The sequence below is a fragment of the Acanthochromis polyacanthus genome, chromosome 2 (genome assembly GCF_021347895.1).
Source record: "Acanthochromis polyacanthus isolate Apoly-LR-REF ecotype Palm Island chromosome 2, KAUST_Apoly_ChrSc, whole genome shotgun sequence".
NCBI lineage: Eukaryota > Metazoa > Chordata > Actinopteri > Pomacentridae > Acanthochromis > Acanthochromis polyacanthus.
The window spans coordinates 5,549,681-5,572,905 of NC_067114.1; the positions used below are offsets into that span (position 1 = coordinate 5,549,681).

A 23,225-nucleotide genomic window follows, 5' to 3' on the forward strand; every position below is an offset into this window, starting at 1 on the left:
CGCAGGAAGGTTGGCCTTTGGACGGAAATGTCAAACCGGGGGATGTGGATGGGTAGATCCCCCAGATCTGCACTCATTTCCCACTTATATTTGCTCAGTAATCCGCTGTGGCAGCCCTCCATCGCCCGGGACCTGGTTTGAGAGGCGATGCTGTTGACACAGGGGTATATTTCAATCACAGAGGGTTCAGAGTCAGACGCACAACTTATTTGTCTAATAAATCCGTCATTTAGTAAGAAAAATATTTGATCTTGAGGGGGCTGACCTCTGTCATGTAGCTACTGACAGATAAAAATGGGTATGTATGCCTCACGTAGGCGTATGCAGGTAGCCTGCATACCAAAAAAGCACAATTTAGATTCCTATTTGTGTGGAGCAGACACATAAGCAGATCAAAGTCTGCCAGCTCACATCTGCTTCTTTTTGTCAACAACAAGAAAGTAGAGCTGGAAGAAACTAAAAAGTTTTCGATGTAGTTTAGGAAAAAATAGAAGATAAAACAATCCAAATGCTCATATATTAAAATATGACTGTGAAATATATATTTTAGGTGTTTACAGCCTACGTTTTTGAGGCTGGCCATTGTTCCGGTTTAATCATGTGGTTGTATTTTTAAAAACAAGAAAACCAGAACAGCTTAAGCTTGTGTCATCATTTTGTTGTGATTTGACTAAATAAAAAATGGATGAGGAAAGTTCAAATTGCAAATCAGCTGCACACTGGAAACAAAGCTTCATTAAGAGGACAATTATTCCAACTTTGTTTTGTCTGCAGAATGCCAAATCCTCATTTTGTTATTTTACAGCTTCATTTATAGCAATGTTTAAAGTGTGCACTTAAAGCTATGAAATCAAAACCCTCTTCAAAGCTGTTCATGTACTGCAACTGCCCACCATCTGTCAAATGTATCCTTTATTGTTTTGTGCGTAATCCTAAATGTAGCACCACATTTTAAAATCCATATTCTGCAGTCTTTTATTTTACTAGAACATGTTTCCTAGAGGATCCACTCTAAATTACGCTTTACACACGCAAATAAACACCATCCCAGACTTTTACACAGCCTGAAAGCCATCATACTGCCACTTTGCAGCTTTATTTTGGTCATCATGCACCTCCTCTCGTCTCTCGCTGGACGTCTAACTAGTGAATGACCTGCTGTTGTGTTATGAGTGAAGGATGCGACTTCCAGATATGTCTGCAGAGGCCAGAAATCACTCAGTGGGATGTCAGTGACTCCCAGCTGTTGGTATCTCAACCTTTTGGCTCACTTTGCAGGAAGCCTCATTTGCAACATCTGGGATTTTTTTTCAGCTTTGTAGCTCACTAATGTGACACAAGGCGATGCAAGAGAAGCCTTAGAAGTGCTTAATCTGATTTAATCTGTCCTGATGTGGAAACTGTGGAGGGAAATCTTCACAACAAACCTCGCTGCTTAAAAGCTCAACCCCTCAGTCGCATGGCCCCACCGTTTGACAAGTAGCCCTATACTGATAAAGTGCAGCACTAAAACATCAAAACACTTGTCAGCGTCTGCGCAGGGATGTTTCACCTCGTTCGGGAATTACGTTTTGCCACCTAAATGTCACTTCATGCAAAATCTCGCCTTCCTACCTAATGTCATTTGTTCTCAGTCCCTGCCTCCATATAAGAGCCGCCGTGGCCCCGGGGCGCGCTGCTCTCTGAACCCTTATATTGAAACCATTCCCTGCGTCCTTACCGGCACGTGACAGACAGACAGACAGAAAGTGCACGCAACCGAGAACGACAGGAAGCATTACCATATAAGGAGCTTCGACGTCAGCAGCAGGGTGAAGTCACGTCAGATTTTATCTCTAGATGCTATCAAAACATCTCTTAGCTTAAAATTCAGTAGTGGAATCTAGTAAGGTATTACCAAGTTATTTATTTATGTGTTTTAAATTTGTTTGTCTTTGAATTAACGTATGCAATTTTATTTAAAAGGAGCCTTTATTGAAGCTTTGTTGCCATAAATGGATGAAAATCACCATTTTTTTTGGCCTAATTATTAATGTACAGCAGAATATTTCCACAATTGTTTAAATTAAATCCAAACAGTGGACAACCAAGAAAACACGTTGATCTTATCTTTTGAAATTCACTATGCCCATTTTTGACGCTACAAGTACAAGATTCTGCAATTTTTTAGGGTGACGACACGTTTTGGTCATATGGATGTAAGAACATCTGCATCATGATGAGGATGTTCTGTCATATTAACCACTAGTTTTAATTTGCATTGCACCCAAACAAGAAATATTCAATTTTCAGAAAGAAAAAGTAAAAACAATTCTGCACTTATACAAAGCACAGAAATGACTCAACATGGAGAGGAGTCTGTTTCTGTCACTGACCTTGGTCCTGAACATCACTGTAAGATCCCTCCTGGAGTAAAAAACTAGATAGCTGCTTCTTATTAACCTCTTCCTCCATGCTCCCACTGGTTTAGTTGCTATTTAAATGCATTTATAAATAAAGATAGTTGTGCAGCAAGTTGAAGCCACAAAGTTCTTCTTGCCTGCTTTCAAGGAAATGACCACCTTCCCAAGAATTACCTATAAGCCATTTCTAATTTGGAGTCTGGTTTGGTGCATTCATTCCTTTCTTTTGCACCAACTGCTATGTTTGGACTTCATTTGAGATGTGAATACTGCAGTTATTTCAGAGAAGCAGGCCTGAATTATTTCCCTCCATCGCCTCTCCATAAATTAAACTTCTTATAGCACTGCATATATAACATCCAGCCTCCGTGCAAGGAGCTGTGAGGGCATTTCATGTGGCTGAGAGAGGCCAGGTCCCCCATCGGTAGATATTGAATATCTTCCTCTGTACACATGGACTTCGATAATGAGGAGAGTGTCGGCCACCGCTTGCCCGTCGCCACGCCATCAAATATTCATCACTGTTGATTAAACAGCCGGCAGCTGCCCATCGGGCGGGTGTCAAATTTGTATCCAGCCACCTCTGCGCACACCCAGTCTGAATACAATGGCGTGGGGAATATTCCACGAAATAATACAGAAGTTGGGCAAGTGTGTAGTATACAGATGCATGAAGAGGGATCTCACTTGAACTCTTAAAATAAAAGTGGACATTTACATTTTCATCCACTGACCATCAGCCAGAATGACACAAAGAAAAATGTGTGTATGTGTGAGAGGTTACTGTGAGACACGTTAAATATTTCATGAGTTGTTAGAGGTTGGAGTAGAGAAGGAAAGACTGCCCAGGAAGGTTGCTTCAACTCTTTCTAACTGGAGCGGGGAAAGCATGCAGGAGGGACAAATGTTGAAGCAGCCACACACACTCTTACTGGCTGAATCCTCTTGAATGTCAGTGACAATGCAAATAGTACAACAACAGCAGCATTTTTTCAGATAGTCTCTTCCCCTGTTCTCCCTCCCCGTAATGGTGCCAATGGGCTGTGCCACTTCAGTGTCCCACTTAGCATGAGGACAGAAGTTTAAGTGGATGATTGATGTTATTTTGAATATTATTCCTCACATGTTGAGAGAAAAGTACAAATTTCTTCCTGAAACACATATTGTGTACGATGCAACTTAACAGTGCAAATCCTCAGGTTGCAGTGAAACCTTCGCTGATGCTATGCGACAAAATGAACACAAACACAAAGCAATCCATGTTCTTCTATCAGTAAAGTTGCAAAGGATTGAATAAATCATAAACCTTAATTTAAAAAAATTGCATACCTTTATCCGTTTCCCAATGCAAACTCCAACTGTTGCCATGAATGTTAGGTAAAATGTATCCACTGATCCCTAAAAATCAAATAATCCAGCGTTATCTTACTAAGCATGCAACTACTTTTTAGACTCAATCATTGTCTCAATTGATCACTTATTGCTTGGTTTATAAAATGTGATAAATAATACAACTTCCAGAGCTCAAGATGACATCAGCAACGATTTAACTGTGAGTCAACAAAATCGCATCATCTGCAAAGAAAATACACAACTTTGATAAACTCTGAAAATCTAAAAATCTGACACAGTGGAGCAACACCTTCATCTAAAATGGCACCAACAGACATTAAGAATTATAAATACAAATTATATATTAAAAACATTTGCTCTGTTTATATATGCGAAGTTTAAAGAATGTGATTTACAAAATGCTGTTATCAAGAAATCTATTCAAACTATAGAGACTTTTCACAAAAATCCAGATTAGCTGCAAAGAAAACCTTCAAATAAATTTGTTCAAACACATTTGGTGTAACAACAAGGAAATTTAAATCTGGGATTACAAATGGAGACGAACCAGTGGACCAGGACCTGTCTGTTGCTCCCATCAAATGCATCTCAAATACAAAAAAAATTTAAATTAGAGCAAGAGAAACATAACATAAGCCATCCAAAACTTTAAGTAATTCACTTTGCCTTGATCTAAACAAAATAATTCACATTATAGAGAATACATCTTCGGCAATTTTTTAAAAACACGATTCAAGTGGTTAATTTAGTGAAAAATAGCAGATTTTTGTTGGATTAATAATTTAGTTCTTCATTTTAGAACCTCACAGATCTAAGTGTGGGCCACTATAACACACTATAACATGTCTTCATGGTGATGGAGGCCTTTACAGGTTATCAGTGTTAGTTAAACATCTGGCCCTCTCAAAAATGGACATACAAAAGAACAACTCTGTCACTGCATGACTTTTACCAGAACTTAAAACAAACAAAGCCAAAGCACCTGCATTTCCCTCCCAAGCCAATCTGTGGCTGGTCCAGCGAACTGTGGAGGATATTTAGGAGAACTCTGCAAAATCAGACAGCGTTCAACAGCAAGAGGAAGTGTCTCAGAGAGAGGGAGACGAGACAAAAAGAGAGCTCAGCTTACTGGCCATTGATCGTCTTTCTGTGATCTTATTATCCTCTTGTTACTCAGACTGGAATATCATCCTCTAGATCCCCTTACTGGAATATCCGACTCATGACACAGCTGTTAGATCAGCACCTCAACCCGAGTGTCACCAATCGACCAGCCGACACGCAATGAAGATGACAAGTGCTGCTCCATCGGGTGGCAGTCGTGTCTCCGTTTAAAAAGATAAATCAGGGATGTGGCACCATAAGAAACATCGTCTTTAGCAGAGTTTACCGGAATAAAGGTGAGCAGGGGAAAGTTTGATGTTTTCCTCAAGGACACGCTTCACTGAGATCCTGTAACTTCTCAGTTAGCACGACAGTGTCTGCTGCAGCCAGCAGGCCCTTACTGCTGCCTTACATCACTATCACACAACACATTGTGTAATAATCACGATCGGGACCCCCAGAGACTCCCACTGAGTGCCTCCAGGATCCCATGTAAGTTCCAGTCATTTCTGACACCTTTCATCAATACCACATGTTCTGACATCGATTATGATGTCCTCAGCGTCCTGACTTCACACCTTGCAGGTCACACGGTGTGAAATCAGCTCTCCAGTTTATTACTCGGGGGACCTCATTGGAGCCTCAGAAGACTGACAGCTTTGACAGGTGGAGCCGGAGTCGACTTTGACAAAGCACTGATTAGCCTGTCACTCTGAATGGAAGAAAAGCCTCCAACTATGTAAAATTCATTCACTCACTCGCTCCCTGAGAGCCAGACAGGTAGCGGACTGAATGCATCACCTCATCCAGCTAGATAAATTGAGATGACTAATTACGCTTGAGTCATAAGCGCCGGTCACATTGATGCATCTGTGCAAGAGTTTCGCAGCATAGTTTTGGTGTCATTTCAGTAATTACATGCCAGTTTATTAATTAATGGCATGTAATTATCTGGTGAATTAGCGATGTGAACTATCAGCTTGTCCTCCAAACATCCACCTTGGAAAGTGCTAAGAACTGACTGGTGCATTTAAGTTATGCAGTTTGTTTGGCATTAGCTGCCACTTTTGGGGGGCATAATGTCTGAACATCTCTTTGGCTTTCATTAAAGATAAAACTGTGTCTAGCCCATTTCTTGACCTACATCTGAGTCATGTTATCACGGTTTTTCAGTGCTTTTTGAATATCTGGCAATAAAAATGAAGTAAAATTAGCAATACATGATGACTGTCCATTTGTAATTTTGCTTCTTTTGATCACTTTTCACTGTACCCTATGAATAAACTAATAAAACTAAATGAATTATAAAACCCCAAACAAAACTCTTTATTGGCCTCATTTGTACACATACGGGAGGTTTGTACATATTTTAATAATTGCAATCCTGAGGGAGCATTTTCCTTTGGTAAGAAACTGGATAATTAAAAAAATATATTAAAATAAAACAATCTGAGAAGAAAAACTCACATACTGATGGAACTAACCCTAACTTGTGCAACATATACAAACTGTGATGAGGGACTGCAAGAAGCTTTTGAAAGATGCTGCTGCTCTGCCTATTAAATCATACAAGAAAATACACTGCAGGTATAAATAATAAATACAAAAATGACTGAAATATGACAATGACAGCAAAGCAAATGATACAGCTAAAAGTGAATATCAACTAGAAGTGTGTGAGTATGAAAAGATTTGCAAATTATACAAATCTCTCCAAAGACATTATAGTTAGTGCCAGTTTTAATTAGATGTAAATGTATTAACATGTTTAAAAACCTCTCCTGCAAGTCTACAGCAGAGCTCATTCATCCATTCATTCATACGTTAAAGGGAATAAATGAGCGGAACCTAAGAATAGCATGAACTTCAACACATCCTTTACCTCAAACCTCAGTAGACCAGACTACTGTTGATACCTCCTCTAATTACAGTGATTGACTGTTGTGCAATACTATCTGTCTGGGTCCCCCCTCTCCCACACATCTACACCCTGCAAGTAACCCTGTCCCACACAGTCAGAAGCCAAATATCACCCACTTATTGACCAATGTGACAAATGGTATGGCGAGGGGGGTGGGGAGGAGTGCGGCAGTCTGGGGAGAAGGGGAAGGTGAGGAGATAAAGTGTACCGCTGAATAATTTAGAATGAAAACACAGAGGAAATCGATCATGAGGCCAAAATCTGATATTAATAGCAAATTACACCATGATGTTCGGTGGGAGGTGTGACAGACGGAAAGAAAGTTACTGAGGCGACTGATTTAGTGAGTGTCGTGTGGATCAAACTCGCTCTGTGAACTCACCTATTTTATTTTTTTTTTTACGACTTCTAAAATCACCATCTGCACAGAAGTGTAATGTTCTCTGTGTTAGTTAGACACTTAAGAGTTGCTAAGTAATTAGCACTACATTGGATTTATAATTGCCTATCATGGGCCTTTATTGGTCAATTACCCACTCAAATCAAGTGACTCAGCCAAATGTAACAGTCTTATTATTACTCAATTAAAACAAATGCTCTCTGTGGTAGGGGGCTTGAGAGGGAGAGAGAGAGACCGGGGGTGGGTGGGTGGGGCCCTCCAGATCCCCAGTATATCATCAGGTAATTAATATTTTCATTAACTCGCTCTCTGTTGAGCAGCGACCTGCCTCTGATCATTTCATTTCCCCTCCATGGGTTCGATACTGTAGTGGCTCCATAATTAGTTTGATTTATATCTTGCTCCTGTAATGAAGGAGAGCGCTCGCTCCTTCCTCTTCCTTTTCGCCGAGCCCTGCTGCTCCGCTTGCACTCTTTCTAACGTCCAGTAAATACACTGGGCTAGACATGGAAGCAATAGGCCTCTGTGTATTGAGACAGCTCATGAACAAGAAACAGAGACAGGGTTTATGAAAAATTCACACCGGGATCTTTGAGGGATGGAGGAAGGGCTTGTATGTAACATGGCAAAGAAACATGGCTTATTAAAGATTGAAGCACACATGCATGATTCTTTTCTGTCTCAAAACTGAAATTGTTGATACCAGTGCTCAAAAACCTTTGGGATTAACAGAAATGTAGCCACGGATGATACTTGAAGCGTTCAAAGGCTACATTAGGATCAAATCTATGTTAATAGTTCATGATCTGTGCAAACAATAAAGTCTGTATGATTACAAAAATACACCTTTTCAAGGTTTTAATTGAAGGTGAGACAAATCCCATCATGATTTTTTGATAAAGATAGATTCTGGGTCAGTATATGCAGCTATGATAGGTGTACTTCTTATCATGTAATGAATACAATACAATCCACTGTATGTGTTACATGACTTCAGTGGCTTTACACTCAGCAGTGTACCACAGGAGAGCACATGAATGATTTCAACATTAATAATGCTCCATTGATTATTGCTCTGCTGTTTAAAGGTGAATGGCAAAGCTTTCTGAGCAGCAGGGGAGGGAGAGGCCTGTGTGTCTCAGGGAAGGCCTGATTTACATTTTGGAAAGTGCACCTTATTCCCAGAGGCTTCGCCTATCGTTTTCAGTCAATACTGACTCTGAACTTTCTTTGTTGTGGAAGACTCACTGGTCCTCTGCACATAAGCTGCATTACAGCTGCTTAACAATTTGTTGCTACAGCGTACGTGTTGTTGAAACCCCATGTCCAAATCCATAAATATGTTTTGCAAAAGCACACGGTTGGTGATACTTCACTCAGTGTGGGCAAAAATATAAAGAAATATTATTCTGATCTAATCATAACACTCAGATTTTTCCAAACATTTCCACAAACCGCAGCAAAACATGTTTGTCAAACTGCTCGAGTTCAATAAGGCAGCAAGTTTCAAGGTTGGTTTTCCCTCTGTAGGCTGACTGTAGTTTTTTTGCTGAACACATTATTCATGGGCATGATTGGGCTGCAACAGATCTGTGGCCTATTTCAGAGGAAAAGCTTCTTCTTCCAAAGAAAGGAGCAAAGGCTCTTGCCAACAACTGCCCTCCAGCTAGCGCTGCATTAAGGTTATCTCAGTCTCAAGATTTATGGAAAGGTAATCGTCAGCATAATATACACAGCACAACACAGAAGTAAAAAAGAAGCAACTTTCTCTTGATCCTACGATGTTTGCTTTGGGAGACATGGCCTACTACAAATGTGCAAGTGCAAATCTAATAATACAATTTTTAATTATATAAGCCATCTTTACATTATAGGAAGATAAAGATGAGGCTTATTTATAGCATTACTTCAGTCAAAATTCCAAGATGGTGTCATGTCAATTAGAGAAAAATGTGTGTTATTAATATAAGTCAAAGGCTGTTATTCATGAACTGGCTCAGTATGCGCTACCGGATGATGCATGCATTTCAGGCAATTTCCCTTTACGTTGTTTTGATGCTCTCTGGGATCGATGTGTCCCACAAAACAGTTGATAAATAGCAATGGCAGGAAATACTGCATGTTCCCTTCCCAGGTTTCCATAAGAGCCAAAGCTAAGCGCGTGGAATCATAAAGATAATCTTCAGTGCCACATAAAAAGGAACCAAATTAGCAAGCTAGCCAGACTGTCCATCTCAGCATCTCTCAGGCACATTTAGCGAGCACTGAATGCGGCTCTTTCCACCATTTCCCCTTACTCAATTATTGATGATAATTATCATGGCGTGCTTAGTCTGCACCATAACAATATATTCTTAACAAGAAACAAGTCAGTGGGCATTCTCTCAAATTATCTTTTATTTCTTGCGGGACATTCTTGGATTTTTCCCCTTGACTGAGTGGCGATTCTTCTACATGTGATAATTTACATGGTTATAAAATCACTTGAATGAGTGAGGGGACACTTTTATGTGATCGGAACAGAAAATTCAGACACATTCTTGAGGTAATTTTCTGCTCATAAAAAGCTACTATATGTTGGTCAATTATTAAACGATAAATAGATTATCAAAGTCTAATCTAATCAATGATATCCGCTTATTAGGAATAAATAAAGTCAGGTTCCTGTCAGACATGATATGTAATCCTTAATAAATTGATAATCAAACCAACTTTGTGACAATATGTTAAAGTATGTTTCATATATTATTCATTTTTACTTTCAAAGGGACAGAATTCAGATAATGTAGCATTTTAACTAAATATTTAAACACTGTCGAAGTAAAATCTAATCATTGATATCTACTTATTTGGACTGTATAAAGTCATGTTCCTTTCAAACATGACATGTAATCCTTAGTATATTCACAATAAAATCTAATTTGTTACAATATTTTAAAATATGTTACATATTTTGTTCATTTTACTTTCATAGGGACAGCATTCAGGCAATCTGACATTTAAACCATTTAAAACCGACTAATGCAATTCAGTTTTATGAGTTTCAGGCAAGGTGACCTACCAAACCGATTGGGTAAAAAATAAAAAAAAAAGGAAAATAAAATTGCACCACAGGTTTAATACCTGTATTCCACAAGACCATTGTTATGCTGAACACTGTTGCCCTTCAGAATAAGACGAGGAAAGTCAGCCAAAAACTGCCAAAACATAAAATACGTCAACCAACAGGCAGCATGTCCCATGTATGTAAAGCTGCGCTAAGCTACACGTAGAAACAGACAAAAGTAGGAAAATCTAAACAGATTTCTCCCTCCTGATTATGATCTCGGCCTTTCTGTCCTCTATTTCCCCTTCCATTTCAGTGGAAGGCCCTAGCTTGCCGTCTTCCAGCGCCGCAGGGCATGGAGCTAGCCGGCGGTGAGTTTCCATCAATTAGTGCACCCCCGCGGCCTCATGGCAGAACCCACCTTTGACTGCAGAGAGATATTGATTAGTTCAGCTGCACTGTCAGGTCTGGAGTGAGCAGGGCCGGGTGATCCAAGGCCTTCACCGGAGACAAGATCATGTCGAGTTTCTGACACATGTAAGCACACACATATACACACAGGCACATGCATGCAAGCAAGCCTGTACGCACACACACACACACACACACACACACACACACACACACACACACACACACACACACACACACACATGTACACACATACAAATGCAATGAAATGTGCTCTCTCAGATGACTGCAAGGTGAGAGAGAGGGAAGATAAGAGGAGAAGTCCACAAGAGTTGCTTGTCAGGAGAGTGATGGCTGAGAACTGACAAGTGCTTGTTAGTTTTTTTTCTCATCCTGGTAGAGTTCCTATGAAAACAACAAGCTGGAGAGCCGCTAGACTCACAGAAAGCTGGAATATCACAAGTAAAAACTATATAGTGTATATTCAAAAAAGCTGCTGAATACAAGGCGATTGTGGCAACAAAAAACAAAAGAAACCACACTGCAGTTATTTTATGGGAGCTGGAACAGCTGGTTAAAAACACAAAAGTTGAGACAATGTACAAGAGCAAATAAAAGACAGCAGATATTTGTCAGTTGTGTAATAAAACAAGCTGCACTTGCATAAATGAATCGCTATTTCACATTTTCAGCAGCAATATAGAAATGCAGCACATAAATCCAAATCCTAAAATTATAGCCATTATAAGAAAACTACTTGACAGCTGGATGCACACCAGAAGTAGTGTAAATCTGGCTCTGCGTGTCATTATTTATATTTCATGCTTATTCTTGTGTACATGCTATTCGAATACTGACAAGCCTTGTGTGTTCTCAGGAGTGTTTGCAGTGATGCAATCAATGGCAACTCCACAGGTGCTCACCTGCAGAAAGAAACACTCTATATTCTCCTTTTCAGTGGATATACTTCAGAAAACCTCTAAGGCAATAATCTCAAGGCTACGTAGAACTATGTACACAGTTTTGTTGTTAGAATTCACAACAAATTTATTTGGCGGACCACACACTCAAGGTTGTAATGTGTATTTCTACAATAATGCCAAAATTTCCAACCCATACAAACAGAACTAAGGCTGTAAAACTCCAGTGTTGCAACTTGAATAGTTGGGAAATAGAGCAAGAAAGTCTAACAGATGGGAAATAGGAACCTAAAGCCTACAATGGAGGTACTGTATACTGTTTCAGTGTTGAGTCACTTCTGCAGAACACAGCAAACTCTAATCTGAAGAAATAAAAATATGCAGGAAGTTCTGTCTATGAACTACCAGACCTGAGACCTTGATATGGATCAACAACAATTTTTCAACAGAAAACAAACAAACCCTCCCTTCAAAAAGTAAAACAACAACCCAAAAGAAAACTTAAATATGACAGCAGTAGGCTACACTAAACAGGCAAAGAGAAATGGAATGGAATGAACTTTTAATAGAAACGTATGCAAGATATATTCCATAGACTTCATAAGTGCTTCAATTATATCTTGATGCAATTGACTCTTGCTTCTATCCACAGATGTTTCATAAAGAGCAGTGTGTAATGACATGCTTGAAACAAACAGCCTCTTCAGAAGACGCAAATAAAGATGGAAACGATTGGAATACAGAAGGTGGTTGGATCTTCTACCTCATTTTTCTCTTAAGCAAGAGCTTCCTTCACTTTTTTCAATGGACACTCCACTTCTGCCTCATCTCAAAATAACAGTGATCCACTATCTTCAATCATAATCATGGAGATTTCAATCAATTTGGCAGTGAAATAACATTCTTTACAATGTGCACCAGATTCAATATTTGAAAATTATAGTTTGTCCTTCTGACTGTAAGAGATGTACCAAGAGCAACAACAAAATCGCACATATCTATACATCTATACAGGTTGTTTAACAGGTGTAAATTAGCTCAGTTCTTAAATGATCCACCACATCTGCAGTTAGAGAATCTCAGAGGCTAATTCGTGTGAGGACTAAAGGGAATGTGTAGCCTTCATCTGTAGCCTGCCTGCTCTGTGCCCTGTACCACACAGCTGGGTTTGAAGCCAAGAAGGGGGAGTGCACGACTTCCTGTCTCCTCCCTACTTTATCCAAGCAGAAAAAAAAAAAGTTACTGATGGAGAACTGAACCCCCCTCCTGCAGTTCCTGGCTCTCTGTTGGTTAAATAAGCCATTTCACCTCCTTTTCATCCTTCCTCGCTCTGCTCACGCGAGCTGTCATCCCATTATGCTGAGATGTTGAGCGCTGGAGCTCCGCGTACAGATGTTACTGGGATTTATCTGAGGAGAACTCTGGTGCTTTATGTCATTCAAGTATTGCACAGCAGATATAGAAACACTGAGGTGTACAGAGCTGCCTAATGCTGACCTGGAATTCCTCTGAATATAATAGATTGCAGCCTTTGAGTCAGTGTTGAGTCAGTTCAGTGACAATCATATGATCAAACATGCTGCTGATTATTGTTTTGGTTAACTGTTTGGTTTATAAAATGTTAGAAAATAATGAAAAACACTCAATTTGATGACTCAGTTTAGCTTGTTTTGTTCAAAATACAATCCACGACCCTAAAATGATCAATTTATGATCACATAAGACAAAGAGCTATAAATAGATAAATAGTACAGCAATACATGGAGCATATTTTATGTGTATGCTAAATACTTGCTACATACCTTATACAAATAAATATGAAATATAAAACTGATTCACAAACAAATAAAGTCATAGTTTTATTAACCTTCATGTTGTCCTGCGGGTCAAAATTGACCTGTTATAAAGTTTGAAGATGTGGGAAAAAATATATTTTCACAGTGAAACTTCAGATGTAAACATTTTCTGGAAATCTCGAACATTTTTTGGTGTAAAAAAAGAAATGTTAAAAATGTTTCTTTAAGAACATTCACAAAAAAATCAACCAAAATCCAGCGCTGGATTTTGGTTGATTTTTTTGTGAATGTTCTTAAAGAAAATATAAGAAGTTTTACTTATATATATATGTAATCACTTTTGATATTTTTTGGATTTTTTTGAAGATTTTTACTAATTTTTGAAAATATTTACAAGAATTTTCTTGCCAAACTTGGGGGATTTTTTTTAAATAAAACTTTTAAGGGAAACTTTTAAGAAATTATTGGAATTTTCTTCCTGAAGGTTTTTTTTGGCTGAATTTTTTGATTTTTTTCAGACAAAGAAACAATATTTTGTGGTGCCCATAAATGAGGACAAAAGGAGGTTAAATATTGAACATTTAAAGTAAGGGATCATTTACTGTGATGTTCTTGTTCCATAAGTTTTACATTTCCTCTGGGATTTAATTGAAAACATATATTTATTTATATTAAAACATATATAAATATGCAAACATTTTACTGGTTTTAAATTTAGTGTCATATTTGGTGAGTTTTAATATCATGCCCTTCCCCTGTCATTATCTGACAGGGTAAGTCATGCATGCACGTCAACACTGGGGGATCATCTGGGCTTACCGCCTGTGATTTGCAGCATCCGGACGGTGTCATTTCCCTCCCTAAAATGTAAAAAAAAACCCTGCTCAAATTGATTGTGTCGCCTCATCGCTTCCAGGAGGGCGGCTGGGCAGAGGAATGGTCATAATTGAGGGGAGAATTAGCAAAACCTTAAATATATGGCAGGTGATATATCATTACCCATAGACTTGACCCTGGCTGACCCCTCCCTGCTCCCATGTGGTCTCCTGCACAGGCTGGCGTGTCGTAGACGCAGGCGGCCTGCTGCCTCTCAAACAGCTAAATCAACAGCGTCTCGCCACAGCTCGGGCTCGGGGTGTTTTGCTTGAGCGGTTTCATGAAAAACTAATCATCTGTTCATCATGGAGATCAAACATGCACTCTGTGCAATGATTAGGAAAAGCAATCTGATAAAGCTTGAAGAGTCAGTAGTCCAGATATAATAATTTTGAGATTAAGAACGCCCTCCCCTCCTTCTCCTCTTCCACCTCCTCCTCCTCCACGTCTGTCTTTCTCCCCAGCCCTGCTGTCAGCTCTCATACCCTCCTCGAAGTTCAAGCAAGAAGGCGAAATTGTTATCTTGTTTGTAATTGCTCCTCATTTGGCTCCCGTGCAGCCACAGTCTATCTCTATTTCCTGAGCATTTGTCAAAGAGAGATAACCCAACCTTATCGAGACTCATTTCTATTCCGTGTTGCACTGAGAGGACTCAACTCAGAAGATGGAATTCTCCAGTTTAATTTCATTCATTCGTTCGCAGATGACATAAAATTTGCCTGACGCCTTTAAAAGGCCTTTTATAAATTGCATAGAACAAAGCAAACGCTGCTTCTTGAGGATGCCTATTTAAATTTCTAATACCTATATGTTGCCTTTAATCTTGAGTAGTACCATTTTCCTGCGTCGCATGAAGAATGCATCCGGTAATTAGAACAGACCTCGTCGACTGGCAGACCACTCAGTTATCTATTTCTACTTTTGAAGCAAACATGTGAAGTAAGGCAGAGGTCAAAGCAATCTTCCTGCTTTTCTAATAGCTTGCTCACACACACTCTCTCTCTCTCTCGCACACACACACGAAAAAATAATTGGGATGAGAAAGTTTCACAAAGTAACCAGAGAAAAGTAGAGTTGTTCCAAGGAAACTATTTAAAGTTGGTCAGTGTCGAGGTTCCCAGGAGATCAGAGGAGAAAAAGATGATTTATTATGAACAGAGACTCTCTCAAGCTTAAAACAATTACCTGCAGATGCCCCCCGTGTTACTTAAGCAAATAAAGTGAAAATAAATAGTAGCTATGTAATGTTTGATACACCCGCTGAACGTAATAACATTTTGTCATTTCCACAAAGTGGATGGGAATGAAATTAGAGGTCCCTGTAGCCTGTAATGAAATGCGGTGCCTCCCGACTCTAATGCAGTTTGTCATCATGTGGACATATTAATGCTCTTCTCTAACTTTCCCTTGATTGATGCAGGCTTCAGGAATAAAGACAAGCAAAAACATTAACATCATGGGACTTCTGGCTGGATGCTGCTGTACAATTCACTTTGAGATGTTTAAAGAGAGAAAATAAGATATGAACAGCTAAAATGAAGTTGGTAGGATTCATATTTAAACTCAATGTTTTCTTATAAAATCTGATGTGCAGCTAAAGTGGACTTTAAATTCAGTATATATTACATTTTGCTAGCATTAAGTGAAGAACAATTAGTGATTTTCACTTGTCACTAGATTGTCAGAAAGTGCCATGTTAGTTAGCTTAAATAAAGTGACTTTGACAAGTAATTTCTGTATTTAACTGTTTTCTAAAACAACTAGACTTTCAATATAGAGCGCCATTACTTAATAAAATGGCATACATCACTTTCAAAGATTTATAAGGTTTTTGGAAAGCATTACACAATGTTATGTTAAGACAGGGACAACAAAATTGTTTGACATTAACATTTATTATTGTATTTACTTTATGTTTTACTGTAATATCAAACCCAGGAAGAGTACTTGTTGCCAAAATAACACATAACTAGGGATGTCTGATAATATCGGCACACCGATATTGGCATAAAAATTTATTATTGGTCAGTATCGTTAGTGTTTTTTCTTCCTATCATGAAAACCAATAAAACAATGCATGGATTTCAGCAGCATTTACCGGACTCTTAGAGGGAGAGAGGGGGAGTGTGAACTGTTGTTTGAGACAATTAAAGGAAAATAAATATGGCATATATGTGGCATTTTTTCCATAACTTGAGTTGACATAGTTTTCTTATTTTGCACAGACGATGTTTACATTTTGGAAGCCTTGTTGCATTTGAGAATGCATCCAGTGAGGCACCACAATAATGGCAGGCATGATGTGTTAATTCCACGACAGAAGATGTGTGATGTTACTTAAAATTAGTTAAATAGCACACTTATATCGGTATCGGTATCAGTTGATATCGGAATTGGAAACTGAGAGTTGGACAATATCGGCATATCGGTTAATGGTCAATATTGGACATCCCTACACATAACTATTAACCAATGAACATCAACTTGGGGTGTCATCAGTACCCATATAATACAAAAAATATGGGAATCAAAGCTCCGAATCGAATGAAAAATTGATTTAATCAATACAAAATTTCCAGATTCTTTTGGCAGCTTGATGGCAAAACAGATTTTAGTTTTAAGTTTTGGATGAGTTGTCCTCCAGCACACAAAGAGAAAACACACAAATCTTGAGTCCAGACACAATTTTTTGACATAATTGCTTGTAAATTTAAAAATTCCTGTGTCAGATGTCACAGTTTTAATTCACCACAGAGCACTGTGGCCCTCATCTTCTGTGGACGCAGCTGACGAAAACTCACCACTTCAGTAAAAATGGTGCTCAAATGGACCGAGGGACATCCCACTGGGACCACGAAAAGATGAAATACAGTCAGGACCACAATGGAGTACACAACTACAAATCCCCAAGGCTGCCGTATCACTCGCACTTCTATTGCATTACCACTCATTACAAAAACCTCACCTCAGGGCAAAAACCAGCAAGTATACATTGTAAACTTTTGTCTGTGTCTTATATATAACAGTTTGCATTAACAAGTCCTCTGGCGGCCATAGGTTCATTTATTGTTATGGCGAGGCAATTTAAAAAATAAAAAAAATCACTAACAAAGCCTCTAATTTTAGTGTCACCCTTCAAAGCTGGATTAGGAGGAGAAAGGGAGGTCATTATCGGGTGACGGGGGAGGCGTTGGTTAATCTGTGAATAATGTCAAGGGTGAGGGTGGAGTGACGTGTGAGGGAGGGGTATTTAGGTGGAGGGGTGCTTTAGATTGTGTCGTCTGGCAGCTCATCTATATTTTATGCTGCCACTCAGACAAATGAAACAGGAGCCACCCGGAACACGGGGGGACCCTCTGACACTTCAAAGGGAAGTCCTATGGGTGGTTGCTTATTGAAGCTAGGCCTGTACCAACCCAGAGCCCACATACATAACCCCCCTCCTCAGCCCATGCTGGGAAGCTGCTGGGGCCTCATTAACCCTTAAACAGGCTTGAGAGGGGTGCAACGTTCGGGAGACTAATTACCCCACCAACACACTGGAGGGAAACGCTGCCGCCTCGACACATAAACACAAACACACGGGACACACAGCGCCGGTAGTGTGGGTGATAAGCGGTGCTAGATGCTCCAGAGTGTAAATGAAAACCCGGATCCACTCATTTTTTTGTTGTTTTTTTTGTTATGATGAGCACTTTCACAGCCTTGCTCCCCACCCCTCCCTCCAGCTCCCCTCCATGCCCCGTCTCTGCTGTCTTACAATAGCAGTATTTCATGATTAGCGAAATCTGACAGTGATAATGAGTAGAAGGGAAAGATAAAAGGGGAGGAAAAAGAAGGGACACAGGATGAGAGGAAAAAGAGGCACATATCAAAGAAGGGTCTAATTGAGGTAACACAGGCAGCCAAACCCACAGCATTCATTTGCATAAAACAGTGCAGCTTCATTTGGCCATCTCTAACGACGCTAATGTCTTAACAAATTAATTTTGCTAATTAGGCACGCCCAGTGGAGCTCACCAGCAGATTAAGCAGATTAAACAAACAGATGCTGATTACCCCTGGGCGGGCTGAGAGGTGCATTTCTCCGGGTATGATCACCATGTTGCCTTGTGACTTCTTCATTATTACAGGTCTGACTTGTGTGAAGCAGCAGCATCATGTCAGGGATATTTTCAGACCAAACATTTTGTGTCAGCTGTCAGGTACAACATACCTGTCGAAACATGACACTCCAGGACTCATAATGTGGCTAAATTGCATCCAGAATAACTAAATCCAATAAAGTTGCCCCTGTAGGGAGATATAAGAGTGGATGTAGGACCATTTTTTACATATAAATATTTAATATGTAAAGCAAAAGTACTCGGCGAAGAGAGAGCATGAGAGAGAGTATTTGAAAACAACAGTGGTGCAGTCATCTTTGCTCCATTTTTGGAAGATTATTGGGTGGTAAACTAAAACACAGGCTTTCTGCTCAACAGATTGCAGATTGGATATCGTTGTGTGCTCTGTTCGCTTACTTTGACTTAAATCTAGCATGTTTACTGCTGTTTTTTTTTAAATTAAATGTTAAAATTTACATTTTGATGTTGAATTTGATTCCTCTTTTTTTTCTGTTTATGTCCAGTGTTTCTCAGAATTCATCCAAACGATGTGAACTTGAGGGAATGACAATAAGAATGCTTTGCAGTCTTGAACATTGATGAAATGTTGCTTTTCTTCCTGTGTGACATAAATGTAAATAGCATGTTTCACAACTGAAGGCCTACATCCATTGGAGCTTGCAAGGTCATTTTATATTTACATGTAGTGCGTTATCCATTGCAATAAAGTAATACAGAATGTATTTTATGTCGGAACCAAACTAACGTTTCCTGTTAAATTTTAAGCTGTTCTTCCTTCACTTCTCTCTATGATGCAGCATCAATGTTGGATTAAAGGGATCCATACCAGTAAATAATGAAGCAGTTAACTATTGGGCTGTCCAAATCACATCCTGTAAAGAATTCACTGAAAAGATTAAAAAACAAACAAACAAACAAAAAAAACACATCCAACTTGAGGTGCTTGAAAACTCAGCCAGATAGGTCAGTGTTGCAAAAAGTTAGTTAGTATAATACAAGCTTTGGTCTTATTTCTGTGCTAATAATGGCAGTTGCGTAAACTGTAACGATAATGCTTCAGGGAAACATGTTTAACTCTTCAACAATCTGTGTGGATACATTTGATTAAAGGCATCACAGTTGTGCTTCCTACAATATAAACCGTTGAGAGTTAATAAACAAAATTCAGAAGGAATAAATATAAGGAGAGGTATTAGAGACTTGACATGTACTCGACCTCAACGACTCAGACTTGTGACTCAAGAATATCTTATACGTACATACAAATTAATATCAGATTTCCACCTTATGAGTGTGCATCTCCCTGGGTCTCTCAAAGTCTTTTACACACTGTTGAAGACTTAATACATGTAAACAACTGCATAAGGCCAAGGGATACTTGAACTGGAAAGGGTTAAATAGCAGAAAGAGCATATCTGGCTCCGATCCAGTGAGTTGTTAATACTTAGTCTTGCTGCAATAAACACATTCAGCAACTCTGAGTGTGTCTGACCTTTTGCTCTAACTGCCAAAACAACACACTTTACCTCTACCAGCGAAATTATTAGCAGAATGAGGGCAGTAAAGACTTAACTGTGGCTGGTATCTTGAAAAAGTAATGCAAAAAAAAAATCAATTAAAAAATCTCCATACCACATTAAATCTATGTTTTTTAGAACTTCAGCAGACTTGTTTAGCACAGAGAGTATTCGCTATATCTGCTGTCTTTCCTCCAAATTTTAATCCTCACCCCTCATCACAGGCTCCCACTCCAGTCTCCCTCCACCAGTCCCCTGGTGGTGTGTTGTGTGACAGCTGCTGCCCTCTTTGGCAGTGGTGAAATGAATAGATTATGAGCAGTAATTAGGCATACAGCAGAATCAATGTGCTCTGGGGCAAGACCTGGAGGTGGGGTAGGAGGTGGGGGGGTATAGGGTGGAGGTTTGTGTGGGAGAGAGAGAGGGAGAGAGGGGAAGGAGTAGCAGGGGGAGTCAGGAAGAAGTCATGGAGGGGGTAGAGGAAGATGGAAGACCAAAAGGAGACAGAATTAGAGCTGGAGTGACTAATGGGAGTGACTAATGATTACTGCTTGTCAAAAGATAATTGTAGTTTATTACAACAAAAGTGTAATTTTCATAGTTTTGTGACTGTCTTGTAGTCACCAGATTAGATGTAAAAGGATATTTAAAAAGCTACTGAGTATTAAAATGCGGTAAGATCATACAAGTTAGCCAAACTTATTACAAAAGAATGCAAAGGTGAACATCAAAATTACTGCACTCAGAGAATGCACTACTGCGCCAAGGCTGCTCAGATCACTAAAGCCTCATAGTTTAGACATACTAAACTTTGACTTTTCTTCACACATGTTGGACGACATACTAAACTATGATGTTTTTTCCCATTTGGGACAACATACTAAAACTATGACGTTTTGGTGACATTTTGGAAGAAATACTAAACTCTGAAGTTTTTTGTGATAATTTTGACAACATACTATGAAAAACTATGAAGTTTTAATGACATTTTTGACGAAATACAAAGTATGACATTTTGTTGTGACATTTTGGACGACATAATAAACTATGACATTTTTGTCCAATTTTGGCCGGCATATTAAACTATGACGTTTTTGTGACATTTTGGACATTTTCTGGACAAAATCATGCTGTTTTCTTTCAAAGAATACCTTACCATAGTGTTTTTCACAGCCTACTTTACATTATTTCTATACTATGGTGGGCTTTTTTGGACAAAATTCATGATGATTTTTTTTCAAAGAAAACCACTCTATAGTGTCTTTCACAGCCCACTTTACATGACTTCATCATATGGCATGTTTTGACAACAGAAAAAAAATCGCATTTTTTCGACGTACTAAGCTATGGCGTTATTGTCCAATTTTGAACGACATACTAAACTATGACGTTTTTGTCGAATTTTGGACGACATACTCCACAATGACATTTTTGTCTACATTTGGACGACATACTAAACTATGACGTTTTTGTGACATTTTGGATGACATACTAAACTATGACGTTTTGTCCAATTTTGGACGACATACTAAACTATGAAAATTTTGTCCAATTTTTGGACGACATACTAAACTATGACATTTTTGTCCAATTTTTGGCCGACATACTAAACTATGACATTTTTGTCCTAGTTTGAACGACATACTAAACTATGAAAATTTTGCCCAATTTTGGACGACATATTAAACTATGACGCTTTTGTAAAATTTTGGACGACATACTAAAATATGACATTTTTGTCCAATTTTGGATGACATACTAAACTGTGACATTTTTGTCCAATTTTGAACGACATACTAAACTATGACATTTTTTTTTTTCCAATTTTGGACGACATACTAAAGTATGATGTTTTTGTAACATTTTGGATGACATACTAAATTATGACCATTTTTCGACGTTCAGAACAACATCCTATGACATTTTCCTCAAAAACTGCTGTTGCTCGGTTTGAACCTTCTCCTGTGACACAGTTCTGTTCATGAGCCGCAGTCTCAACCAATTGAGCTATGAACTTAGATACTTCCCAAATCTTGGACCACATACTAGATGATGACATTGTTTTTAAATTTTGGATGACATATTAAACTATGACGCTTTTGTAAAATTTTGGACGACATACTAAAGTATGACATTTTTGTCCAATTTTGGACGACAGACTAAACTATGACATTTTTGTCATATTTTGGACGACATACAAAACTATGACGTTTTTGTCCAATTTTGGACGACGTACTAAACTATGAAATTTTTGTCCAATTTTGAATGACGTACTAAACTATGACACTTTTGTCCAATTTTGAACGACATACTAAACTATGATGTTTTTTTTTCCAATTTTGGACGACATACTAAAGTATGATATTTTTGTGACATTTTGGATGACATACAAAATTATGACCATTTTTCCACGTTCAGGACATCCTATGACATTTTCCTCAAAAACTGGCGTTGCTAGATTCAAACCTTCTCCTGTGACACAGTTTTGTTCATGAACCACGCTCTCAACCAATTGAGCTATAAACTTACTAACTTTCCAAATCTTGGACCACATACTCGATGATGACATTGTTTTCAAATTTTGGACGGCATACAAAACTATGACGTTTTTGTCCAATTTTGGACGACAGACTGAACTATGACGTTTTTGTGGCATTTTGGACGACATACGAAAGTATGACATTTTTGTCCAAGTTTGAACGATGTACTAAACTATGAAAATTTGCCCAATTTTGGACGACATACTAAAGTATGAGATTTTTGTCCAATAGACTAAACTATGACATTGTTGTCCAATTTTGAACGACGTACTAAACTATGACGTTTTTCTGACATTTTGGATGACATACTAAACTACGACTTTTTTTTCCAATTTTGGACGACATACTAATCGAAGACCATTTTTCCACATTCAGGACAACATCCTATGACTTTTTCCTCAAAAACTGCTGTTGCTAGATTCGAACCTTCTCCCGTGACACAGTTCTGTTCATGAGCCACACTCTCAACCAATTGAGCTATGAACTTACGTACTTCAACCAAATCTTGGACCACATACTACATGATGACATTGTTTTCAAATTTTGGACGGCATAGGAAACTATGACGTTTTTGTGGCATTTTGGACGACATACTAAAGTATGACATTTTTGTCTAAATTAGGACGGCATACTAAACTATGACGTTTTTGTCCAACATACTAAACTATGGAATTTCTGTCCAGTTTTGAACGACGTACTGAACTACGACATTTTGGATGACATACTCAACTATGACTTTTTTTTTTCCAATTTTGGACGACATACTAATCTCAGACCATTTTTCCACGTTCAGGACAACATCCTATGACGTT

At 38.7% G+C, this 23,225-nt stretch overlaps 1 long non-coding RNA gene across 1 annotated transcript in view; it reads right to left on the reverse strand.

Moving 5' to 3' along the window:
- Positions 1-23,225, reverse strand: part of LOC127531224 (uncharacterized) — a 52,377-nt gene that overhangs the window by 7,676 nt on the left and 21,476 nt on the right. Inside the window, exon 2 of the long non-coding RNA XR_007938186.1 lies at positions 3,732-3,800. This is a non-coding gene — a long non-coding RNA (uncharacterized LOC127531224). The remainder of the gene's footprint in view (positions 1-3,731; positions 3,801-23,225) is intronic.